Source organism: Triticum aestivum, chromosome 2D, assembly GCF_018294505.1.
Source record: "Triticum aestivum cultivar Chinese Spring chromosome 2D, IWGSC CS RefSeq v2.1, whole genome shotgun sequence".
NCBI classification, from domain to species: Eukaryota; Viridiplantae; Streptophyta; class Magnoliopsida; order Poales; family Poaceae; genus Triticum; species Triticum aestivum.
This window is the reverse complement of record NC_057799.1, coordinates 517,671,052-517,682,030: the sequence shown is the minus strand read 5'-3', so window position 1 is coordinate 517,682,030 and position 10,979 is coordinate 517,671,052.

The following is a 10,979-nucleotide window of genomic DNA, read 5'->3' as shown; positions in this document are numbered from 1 at the left end:
AACATCAAGTGTTGATGGTGAATAAAACCACTAAGTTCAAGAAGGGCAAGGGTAAGAAGAACTTCAAGAAGGACGGCAAGGGAGTTGCCGCGCCCGGTAAGCCAGTTGCCGGGAAGAAGCCAAGGAATGGACCCAAGCCCAAGACTGAGTGCTTTTATTGCAAGGGAAGTGGTCACTGGAAGCGGAACTGCCCCAAATACTTAGCGGACAAGAAGGCCGGCAACACCAAAGGTATATGTGATATACATGTAATTGATGTGTACCTTACCAGTACTCGTAGTAGCTCCTGGGTATTTGATACCGGTGCAGTTGCTCATATTTGTAACTCAAAACAGGAACTACGGAATAAACGGAGACTGGCGAAGGACGAGGTGACGATGCGCGTCAGGAATGGTTCCAAGGTCGATGAGATCACCGTCGGCACGCTACCTCTGCATCTACCCACGGGATTAGTTTTAAACCTCAATAATTGTTATTTAGTGCCAGCTTTGAGCATGAACATTGTATCTGGATCTCGTTTAATTCGAGATGGCTACTCATTTAAATCCGAGAATAATGGTTGTTCTATTTATTTGAGAGATATGTTTTATGGTCATGCCCCGCTGGCCAATGGTTTATTTTTGATGAATCTCGAACGTGATGTTACACATATTCATAGTGTGAATACCAAAAAAATGTAAAGTTGATAACGATAGTCCCACATACTTGTGGCACTGCTGCCTTGGTCACGTTGGTGTCAAGCGCATGAAGAAGCTCCATGCAGATGGACTTTTGGAGTCGCTTGATTACGAATCATTTGACACGTGCGAACCATGCCTCATGGGTAAGATGACCAAGACTCCGTTCTCCGGAACTATGGAGCGAGCAACCAACTTATTGGAAATCATACATACCGATGTGTGCGGTCCAATGAGTGTTGAGGCTCGCGGAGGATATCGTTATGTGCGGAGGATATCGTTATGTTCTCACTCTCACTGATGATTTAAGTAGATATGGGTATGTCTACCTAATGAAACACAAGTCTGAAACCTTTGAAAAGTTCAAGGAATTTTGGAGTGAGGTTGAGAATCATCGTGACAGGAAAATAAAATTCTTACGATCAGATCGTGGTGGAGAATATTTAAGTCACGAGTTTGGTGCACACTTAAGAAAATGTGGAATAGTTTCACAACTCACGCCACCTGGAACACCTCAGAGAAATGGTGTGTCCGAACGTCATAATCGCACTCTATTGGATATGGTGCGATCTATGATGTCTCTTACCGATTTACCGCTCTCATTTTGGGGCTATGCTTTAGAGACTGCCGCATTCACTTTAAATAGGGCTCCATCGAAATCCGTTGAGACGACACCGTATGAATTATGGTTTGGGAAGAAACCTAAGCTGTCGTTTCTAAAAGTTTGGGGATGCGATGCTTATGTCAAGAAACTTCAACCTGAAAAGCTCGAACCCAAGTCGGAAAAATGCGTCTTCATAGGATACCCTAAGGAAACCATTGGGTATACCTTCTACCTCAGATCCGAAGGCAAGATCTTCGTTGCCAAGAACGGGTCCTTTCTGGAGAAGGAGTTTCTCTTGAAAGAATTGAGTGGGAGGAAAGTGGAACTTGATGAGGTGATAGTCACCCCTTCCGTGCCGGAAAGTAGCGTAGCGCGGGAAAATGTTCCTGTGGTGCCTGCACCGACTGGGGAGGAAGTTAATGATGATGATCATGAAGCTTCGGATCAATTTACTACTGAACTTCGTAGGTCCACAAGGACACGTTCCGCACCAGAGTGGTACGGCAACCCTGTCCTGGAAATCATGTTGTTAGACAACGGTGAACCTTCAAACTATGAAGAAGCGATGGCGGGCCCGGATTTCGACAAATGGCTAGAAGCCATGAAATCTGAGATAGGATCCATGTATGAAAACGAAGTATGGACTTTGACTGACTTGCCCGATGATCGGCGAGCCATAGAAAACAAATGGATCTTTAAGAAGAAGACAGACGCGGATGGTAATGTGACCATCTATAAAGCTCAACTTGTCGCTAAGGGTTATCGACAAGTTCAAGGGGTTGACTACGATGAGACTTTCTCACCCGTAGCGAAGCTGAAGTCCGTCCGAATCATGTTAGCAATTGCCGCATACTATGATTATGAGATATGGCAGATGGACATCAAAACGGCATTCCTTAACGGCTTCCTTAAGGAAGAGTTGTATATGATGCAGTCGGAAGATTTTGTCGATCCTAAGAATGCTAACAAAGTATGCAAGCTCCAGCGCTCAATCTATGGGCTGGTGCAAGCATCTCGGAGTTGGAACATTCGCTTTGATGAGATGATCAAAGCGTTTGGGTTTACACAGACTTATGGAGAAGCCTGTGTTTACAAGAAAGTGAGTGGGAGCTCTGTAGCATTTCTCTTATTATATGTGGATGACATATTATTGATGGGAAATGATATAGAATTCTTGGAAAGTATAAAGGCCTATTTGAATAAGTGTTTTTCAATGAAGGACCTTGGAGAAGCTGCTTATATATTAGGCATCAAGATCTATAGAGATAGATCAAGACGCCTCATTGGTCTTTCACAGAGTACATACCTTGACAAGATATTGAAGAAGTTCAATATGGATCAGTCCAAGAAGGGGTTCTTGCCTGTATTGCAAGGTGTGCAATTGAGCATGGCTCAATGCCCGACCATAGGGTCTATTATGTATGCCATGCTGTGTACCAGACCTGATGTAAACCTTGCCGTAAGTTTGGTAGGAAGGTACCAAAGTAATCCCGGCATGGAACACTGGACAGCGGTCAAGAATATCCTGAAGTACCTGAAAAGGACTAAGGACATGTTTCTCATTTATGGAGGTACGAAGAGCTCGTCGTAAAGGGTTACGTCGACGCTAGCTTCGACACAGATCTGGATGACTCAAAGTCACAAACCGGATACGTGTATATTTTGAATGGAGGAGCAGTAAGCTGGTGCAGTTGCAAGCAAAGCGTCGTGGCGGGATCTACATGTGAAGCGGAGTACATGGCAGCCTCGGAGGCAGCACAGGAAGCAGTCTGGATGAAGGAGTTCATTACCAACCTAGGGGTGATTCCCAATGCGTCGGGCCCGATGACTCTCTTTTGTGACAACACTGGAGCTATTGCACTTGCCAAGGAGCCCAGGTTTCACAGGAAGACCAGGCATATCAAGCGTCGCTTCAACTCCATTCGTGAAAGTGTTCAAAATGGAGACATAGATATTTGTAAAGTACATACAGACCTGAATGTAGCAGATCCGTTGACTAAACCTCTCCCTAGGGCAAAACATGATCAACACCAGGACGCAATGGGTGTTCGATTCATCACAATGTAACTAGATTATTGACTCTAGTGGAAGTGGGAGACTGTTGGAAATATGCCCTAGAGGCAATAATAAATGGTTATTATTATATTTCTTTGTTCATGGTAATTGTCTATTGTTCATGCTATAATTGTATTGTCCGGAAATCGTAATACATGTGTGAATACATAGACCACAACGTGTCCCTAGTAAGCCTCTAGTTGACTAGCTCGTTGATCAATAGATAGTCATGGTTTCCTGACTATGGACATTGGATGTCATTGATAACGGGATCACATCATTAGGAGGATGATGTGATGGACAAGACCCAATCCTAAGCATAGCATAAAAGATCGTGTAGTTTCGTTTGCTAGAGCTTTTCCAATGTCAAGTATCTTTTCCTTAGACCATGAGATCGTGCAACTCCCGGATACCGTAGGAGTGCTTTGGGTGTGCCAAACGTCACAACGTAACTGGGTGACTATAAAGGTGCACTACGGGTATCTCCGAAAGTGTCTGTTGGGTTGGCACGGATCGAGACTGGGATTTGTCACTCCGTGTGACGGAGAGGTACCTCTGGGCCCACTCGGTAATGCATCATCATAATGAGCTCAATGTGACTAAGGCGTTAGTCACGGGATCATGCATTGCGGTACGAGTAAAGAGACTTGCCGGTAACGAGATTGAACAAGGTATTGGGATACCGACGGTCGAATCTCGGGCAAGTAACATACCGATTGACAAAGGGAATTGTATACGAGATTGATTGAATCCTCGACATCGTGGTTCATCCGATGAGATCATCGTGGAACATGTGGGAGCCAACATGGGTATCCAGATCCCGCTGTTGGTTATTGACCGGAGAGGCGTCTCGGTCATGTCTGCATGTCTCCCGAACCCGTAGGGTCTACATACTTAAGGTTCGGTGACGCTAGGGTTGTAGAGATATGTGTATGCGGAAACCCGAAAGTTTTTCGGAGTCCCGGATGAGATCTCGGACGTCACGAGGAGTTCCGGAATGGTCCGGAGGTGAACAATTATATATAGGAAGTCAAGTTTCGGCCACCGGGAAAGTTTCGGGGGTTACCGGTATTGTACCGGGACCACCGGAAGGGTCCCGGGGGTCCACCGGGTGGGGCCACCTATCCTGGAGGGCCCCGTGGGCTGAAGTGGGAAGGGAACCAGCCCCTAGTGGGCTGGGCGCCCCCCATGGGACTCCCCCCTGTGCCTAGGGTTGGAAACCCTAGGGTGGGGGGGCGCCCCACTTGCCTTGGGGGGCAAGGCACCCCCCCTTGGCCGCCGCCCCCCCTTCTAGATGGGTTGTGTCCGGCGCCCCCCTCCCAGGGGGCCTATATAAAGGGGGGGGAGGGGAGCTACATCTCAGCCTTGGGCGCCTCCCTCCTCCCCTGCTACACCTCTCTCTCTCGCAGAAGCTCGGCGAAGCCCTGCCGACATCCCGCTACATCCACCACCACGCCGTCGTGCTGCTGGATCTCCATCAACCTCTCCTTCCCCCTTGCTGGATCAAGAAGGAGGAGACGTCGCTGCACCGAACGTGTGTTGAACGCGGAGGTGCCGTCCGTTCGGCACTCGGTCATCGGTGATTTGGATCATGGCGAGTACGACTCCGTCATCCACGTTCATTGGAACGCTTCCGCTCGCGATCTACACGGGTATGTAGATGCACTCCTTTCCCCTCGTTGCTAGTATACTCCATAGATGCATCTTGGTGAGCGTAGGAAAATTTTAAAATTATGCTACGATTCCCAACAGATAGATTTTCCCACAGTGCTTTCCCGCTAGCGGTCATGGCGGATACAGTGCAAGGGAGGAGGATGTGGAGGGTTGGTGTTGTGGTGTGGTGTTAGCCGGGTCTGGCCGCCTTTATATATATAGCGGATTCCGGTGAGGCCAGGCGTCCGGGTGCGTCAATGCGTGACGCCGGAGTGGGTTTCTCGGTCGGCGAGCCTGCTTAATGGCGGCAGACAGACGTACAACAATATTGAATGGGAATGGTAGATATCCGTCTCGTCTCGTCCAGTCACGTGTCTCCGGCATTGAATAGGCACAGACATCAAAGACGCATCGCGGGCGGCACCCTCGGCTGGCGCACCGCTTCAATTGCGGAGGTAGTGAGAGGTCGTGTCCGCCCTGAGCCGTCTTCAATGTTGAGCGGCACGCTCTACAGTGGCATGAATGCGGGCAGCTTGCGCCAGGCGGGAGCGCGCGTGGGAGGGGGAGTTTGTGGTGGGCCAGGGCGGTCATAAAACGGGCTTGGACTCGGTCCGGACTCCCGCTAACCTCCCCCACGTTTGTCTCTGGTTTGCGAAGAAATCGCGTCCGGACCGCTCTACGGACTGATACAGGTCGGCGTTAGATGGCTTTTGCTCTTCAGACAGCCCAGTTCACACGATTGTGGGGGGTTTACGGGTCCGCCTTGGAGATGTCCTAACAACTAAAGTTGCCATCCTCGCATCACTAGACTTATCACAAAAAACGTTCAGAGTTGCCATGTGTTCGTGCCACATGTCTGCACTTATCAGGGTTGTTTTTTAGCCTCAGTTACATGGATACAGATCATAGTCCAATATCCTATAAACACACGGAACATTTAAAGAAACTTTCGAAGCCATCTAACTCCATGCATAGTGGATACATTATCATCCTTGTGACCCGTAGACGTTTGAGGTTCCCAAAGGGAAAAATACCCCAGGTGAGATGCCAATGTCGACCCCTGGGATCGATCTTGGGCAGGCTGGGTGGCCACTGCCAAACCCAACCATCGAGCCACGGCGCATCCTCATTTTCAGTTTACTAAAATATGAATAATTATCACTCCTAAGGGCATCTTTAAAAGGAGACCCTCAAAGCTTCCATGTATGTGGTGTCCAGATTATTTGTATCAACTTTTGTCATTCAATAGGGACCCATTGGTTCACAGTAGTCTAGGCGTCTGTTTTTCAGAAAATCCGAGACAAACTTGGGGAGCTATACCGGAGTCCGGACATCCACTTGACCAAATAAAAGTAATCACGTGGTCCTTCTCTTTTTTATCTTTTCACATGCATGGTTCCCCTCCCCTCTCTCTCTCCTCCCAATTGAATAGCACACCACAATATCCACCACATGCATGGTCCCCCTCTACTCTCTCTCTTTCTCTCGCTCTCTCTCTCTCTCTCTCTCTCTCCTCACAACTAGATTACTACCTTCGTCTGGGTCTATTGGTCCCCTTCATATTTCGTGATCAACTTTGGTCATAGATTTGACTAACAAATTATAAGTTGTATGTCACAAAACTTACATTGTTGGATTCATATTTGAAAGAGGTTTCTAATGATATTGTTTTTAAGATTATGACTTATTTTTAACAGTTAAATCAAAGGTCAAATTTGACCCAAACTACAAGAAGGACTAATAAATCAGAACGGAGGTAGTAATTTGTAAATAGCTTTAGATGGCTGACAAAAAATGGACATTTATCGTGTCCATTTGCGGGTTAGCTTTAGAGGTGCCCTTGATACGTCCATTTTGCATCATGTTTTCTTACTGTTATTTATAATGCTTTTATCCATAATAATGCTTTTTGGAGTAATTCTAATGCCTTTTCTCTTTTAATATGCAAGGTATTTACAAAGAGGGAGAATTCCGGCAGCTGGAAATCTGGACCTGGAAAAGCTACGTCAGGCCACCTATTCTGCACAACTCCAAACAAGTTGAAACTTCACGGAGATTTTTTATGGAATATTTGAATAATATTGGAGCAAATAACTAACAGAGGGGCCCCACCAGGTGGGCACAACCCACCTGGGCGCGCCAGGGAGCCCAGGCGCCCTGGTGGGTTGTGCTCACCCAGGTCCACCTCCGGCGCCCATCTTCTGGTATATAGGTCATTTTGACCTAGAAAAAATAAGGAGAGGACTTTCGGCATGGAGCGCCACCGTCTCGAGGCGGAACTTGGGCAGGAGCACTTTTGCCCTCCGGCGGAGCGATTCCGTCGGGGGAACTTCCCTCCCGGAGGGGGAAATCATCGTCATCATCATCACCAACAACGCTCCCATCTTGGGGAGGGCAATCTTCATCAACATCTTCAACAACACCATCTCATCTCAAATCCTAGTTCATCTCTTGTGTTCAATCTTGTTACCGGAACTATAGATTGGTGCTCGTGGGTGACTAGTAGTGTTGATTACATCTTGTAGTTGATTACTATATGGTTTATTTGGTGGAAGATTATATGTTCAGAACCAATATGCTATTTAATACCCCTCTGATCTTGAGCATGATTACCATTTGTGAGTAGTTACTTTCGTTCTTGAGGTCACGGGAGAAATCATGTTACAATTAATCATGTGAACTTGATATGTGTTCGATATTTTGATAGTATGTATGTTGTGATTCCCTTAGTGGTGTCATGTGAACGTCGACTACATGACACTTCACCATATTTGGGCCTAAGGGAATCCATTGTGGAGTAGGAATTAGATGATGGGCTGCGAGAGTGACAGAAGCTTAAACCCCAGTTTATGCGCTATTCCGTAAGGGACCGATTGGATCCAAAAGTTTAATGCTATGGTTAGAATTTATTCTTAATACTTTTCTCGTAGTTGCGGATGCTTGCAGGAGGGTTAATCATAAGTAGGAGGTTTGTTCAAGTAAGAACAGCACCTAAGCACCGGTCCACCCACATATCAAATTATCATAGTACCGAACGCGAATTAAACCAACATGATGAAAGTGACTAGATAAAAATCCCGTGTACCCTCAAGAACACTTTGCTTATCATAAGAGACCATTTTGGCCCGTCCTTTGCCTCAAAAGGATTGGGCTACCTTGCTGCACATTTATTACTACTATCGTTACTTGCTCGTCACAAATTATCTTGCTATCAAATGACTCTGTTACCTACAATTTTAGCACTGCAAACATTACCTTGCTGAAAACCACTTGTCATTTCCTTCTGCTCCTCGTTGGGTTCGACACTCTTACTTATCGAAAAGAGCTACAATTGATCCCCCATACTTGTGGGTCATCAAGGCTATTTTCTGGCGCCGTTGCCGGGGAGTGAAGCGCCTTTGGTAAGGAAACATTTATATAGTGTGCTGAAATTTATTGTCACTTGTTACTATGGAAAACAATCCTTTGAGGGGTTTGTTTGAGGTATCTTCACCTCAACCGGAACCACAATTAGCTACCCCTCAACCTACTGCACCTACTAAAAATATTGAATATGAAATTCCTTCGGGTATGATAGAACAACTGTTAGCTAATCCTTATGCAGGAGATGGAACCGAACATCCTGATATGCACTTGATATATGTAGAACAAATTTGTGGATTGTTCAAACTTGCAGGTTTACCCAGAGATGAAGTTATGAAGAATGTTTTCCCTTTATATTTGAAGGGAAAAGCATTGGCATGGTATAGGCTATGCGATGATATTGGATCTTGGAATTGGAATCGATTGAAATTGGAGTTCCACCAAAAAAATTATCCTATGCATCTAGTTCATCGTGATCGGAATTATATATATAATTTTTGGCCTCGTGAAGGAGAAAGTATCGCTCTAGCTTGGGGGAGGCTTAAGTCAATGTTATATTCATGCCCCAATCATGAACTCTCAAGAGAAATTATTATCCAGAACTTTTATGCTCGGCTTTCTCGTAATGATCAAACCATGCTTGATACTTCTTGTGCTGGTTCTTTTATGAAGAAGACTATTGAATTCCGGTGGGATCTTTTGGAAAGAATTAAACGCAACTTTGAAGATTGGGAACTCGACGAAGGTAAAGAGTAAGGTATTGAACTTAAGTATGATTGTGTTAAATCTTTTATGGATACCGATGCTTTTCAAAAGTTTAGCACTAAATATGGACTTGACTTTGAGATAGTAGCCTTGTTTTGTGAATCATTTGCTACTCATGTTAATCTCCCCAAGGAGAAGTGGTTTAAATATCACCCACCTATTAAAGAAGAAATCAAAGAACCGGTACCGGTTAAACCATACTTTACAATATTGATCCAGTTGTTCCTTCTACTTCTGATTATCTAAGCACGCACATTTTTGCTTCCTTGATGGATATTTTGTTTTTTCACAAATACCTGTTTCTCAACCTGATCAAGAAAAGACCACTTTTACTTGTCCCTTTGGAACTTATGCTTATAGGCGTATGCCTTTCGGTTTATGTAATGCACCTGCTACCTTTCAAAGATGTATGACTGCTATATTCTCTGACTTTTGTGAAAAGATTGTTGAGGTTTTGATGGATGACTTCTCTGTTTATGGGAAGTCTTTTGATGATTGTTTAAGCAATCTTGATCGAGTTTTGCAGAGATGTGAACAAACAAATCTTGTCTTGAATTGGGAGAAGTGCCACTTTATGGTTAATGAAGGCATTGTCTTGGGTCATAAAATTTCTGAAAGAGGTATTGAAGTGGACAAAGCTAAGGTTGATGCAATTGAGAAAATGCCATGTCCTAAACATATAAAAGGTATTCGTAGTTTCTTAGGTCATGCTGGTTTCCATAGGAGATTTATCAAAGACTTTTCTAAAATTTCTAGGCCTCTTACGAATCTTTTGCAAAAGGATATTCCTTTTGTTTTTGATGATGATTTTTAGAAGCCTTTGAAACACTCAAGAAAGCCTTAATTTCTGCACCTATTGTTCAACCACCTGATTAGAACTTGCCTTTTGAAATTATGTGTGATGCTAGTGATTATGCTATTGGTGCTGTTCTAGGACAAAGAGTTGATAAGAAACTGAATGTTATTCATTATGTTAGTAAAACTCTAGACAGTGCTCAATGAAACTATGCTACTACTGAAAAAGAATTCTTAGCAGTGGTGTTTGTTTGTGATAAATTTAGACCTTATATTGTTGATTCAAAAGTAACTGTTCACACAGACCATGCTGCTATTAAATATCTTATGGAAAAGAAAGATGCTAAACCTAGACTTATTCGATTGGTTCTCTTGTTACAAGAATTTGATTTACATATCACTGATAGAAAAGGAGCCGAGAACCCCGTAGCTGATAATTTATCTAGGCTTGAAACTTTGCTTGATGACCCACTACCTATTGATGATAGTTTTCTTGATGAGCAGTAAGCTGCAATAAATGCTTCTCATAATACTCCTTGGTATGCTGATTATGCTAATTACATTGTTGCTAAATATTTACCACCTAGCTTTACATACCAGCAAAACAAAAAATTCTTCTATGATTGAAGACATTACTTTTGGGATGACCCACATATTTATAAAGAACGAGTAGATGGTATTATTAGACGTTGTGTACCTGAGCCTGAACAGGGACAAATCCTACGAAAATGTCACTCCGAAGCTTATGGAGGGCATCATGCTGGAGATAGAACTGCTCACAAGGTATTGCAATCTGGATTCTATTGGCCTACTCTCTTCAAGGATGCCCGTAAGTTCGTCTTATCTTGTGATGAATGTCAAAGAATAGGTAATATCGGTAAGCGTCAAGAAATGCCTATGAACTATTCACTTGCTGTTGAACCATTTTATGTTTGGGGATTTGATTACATGGGACCCTTTCCTTCCTCTAATGGGTATACACATATTTTGGTTGCTGTTGATTATGTTACTAAATGGGTAGAAGCTATTCCAACCAGTAGTGCTGATCACAACACCTCTATTAAAAT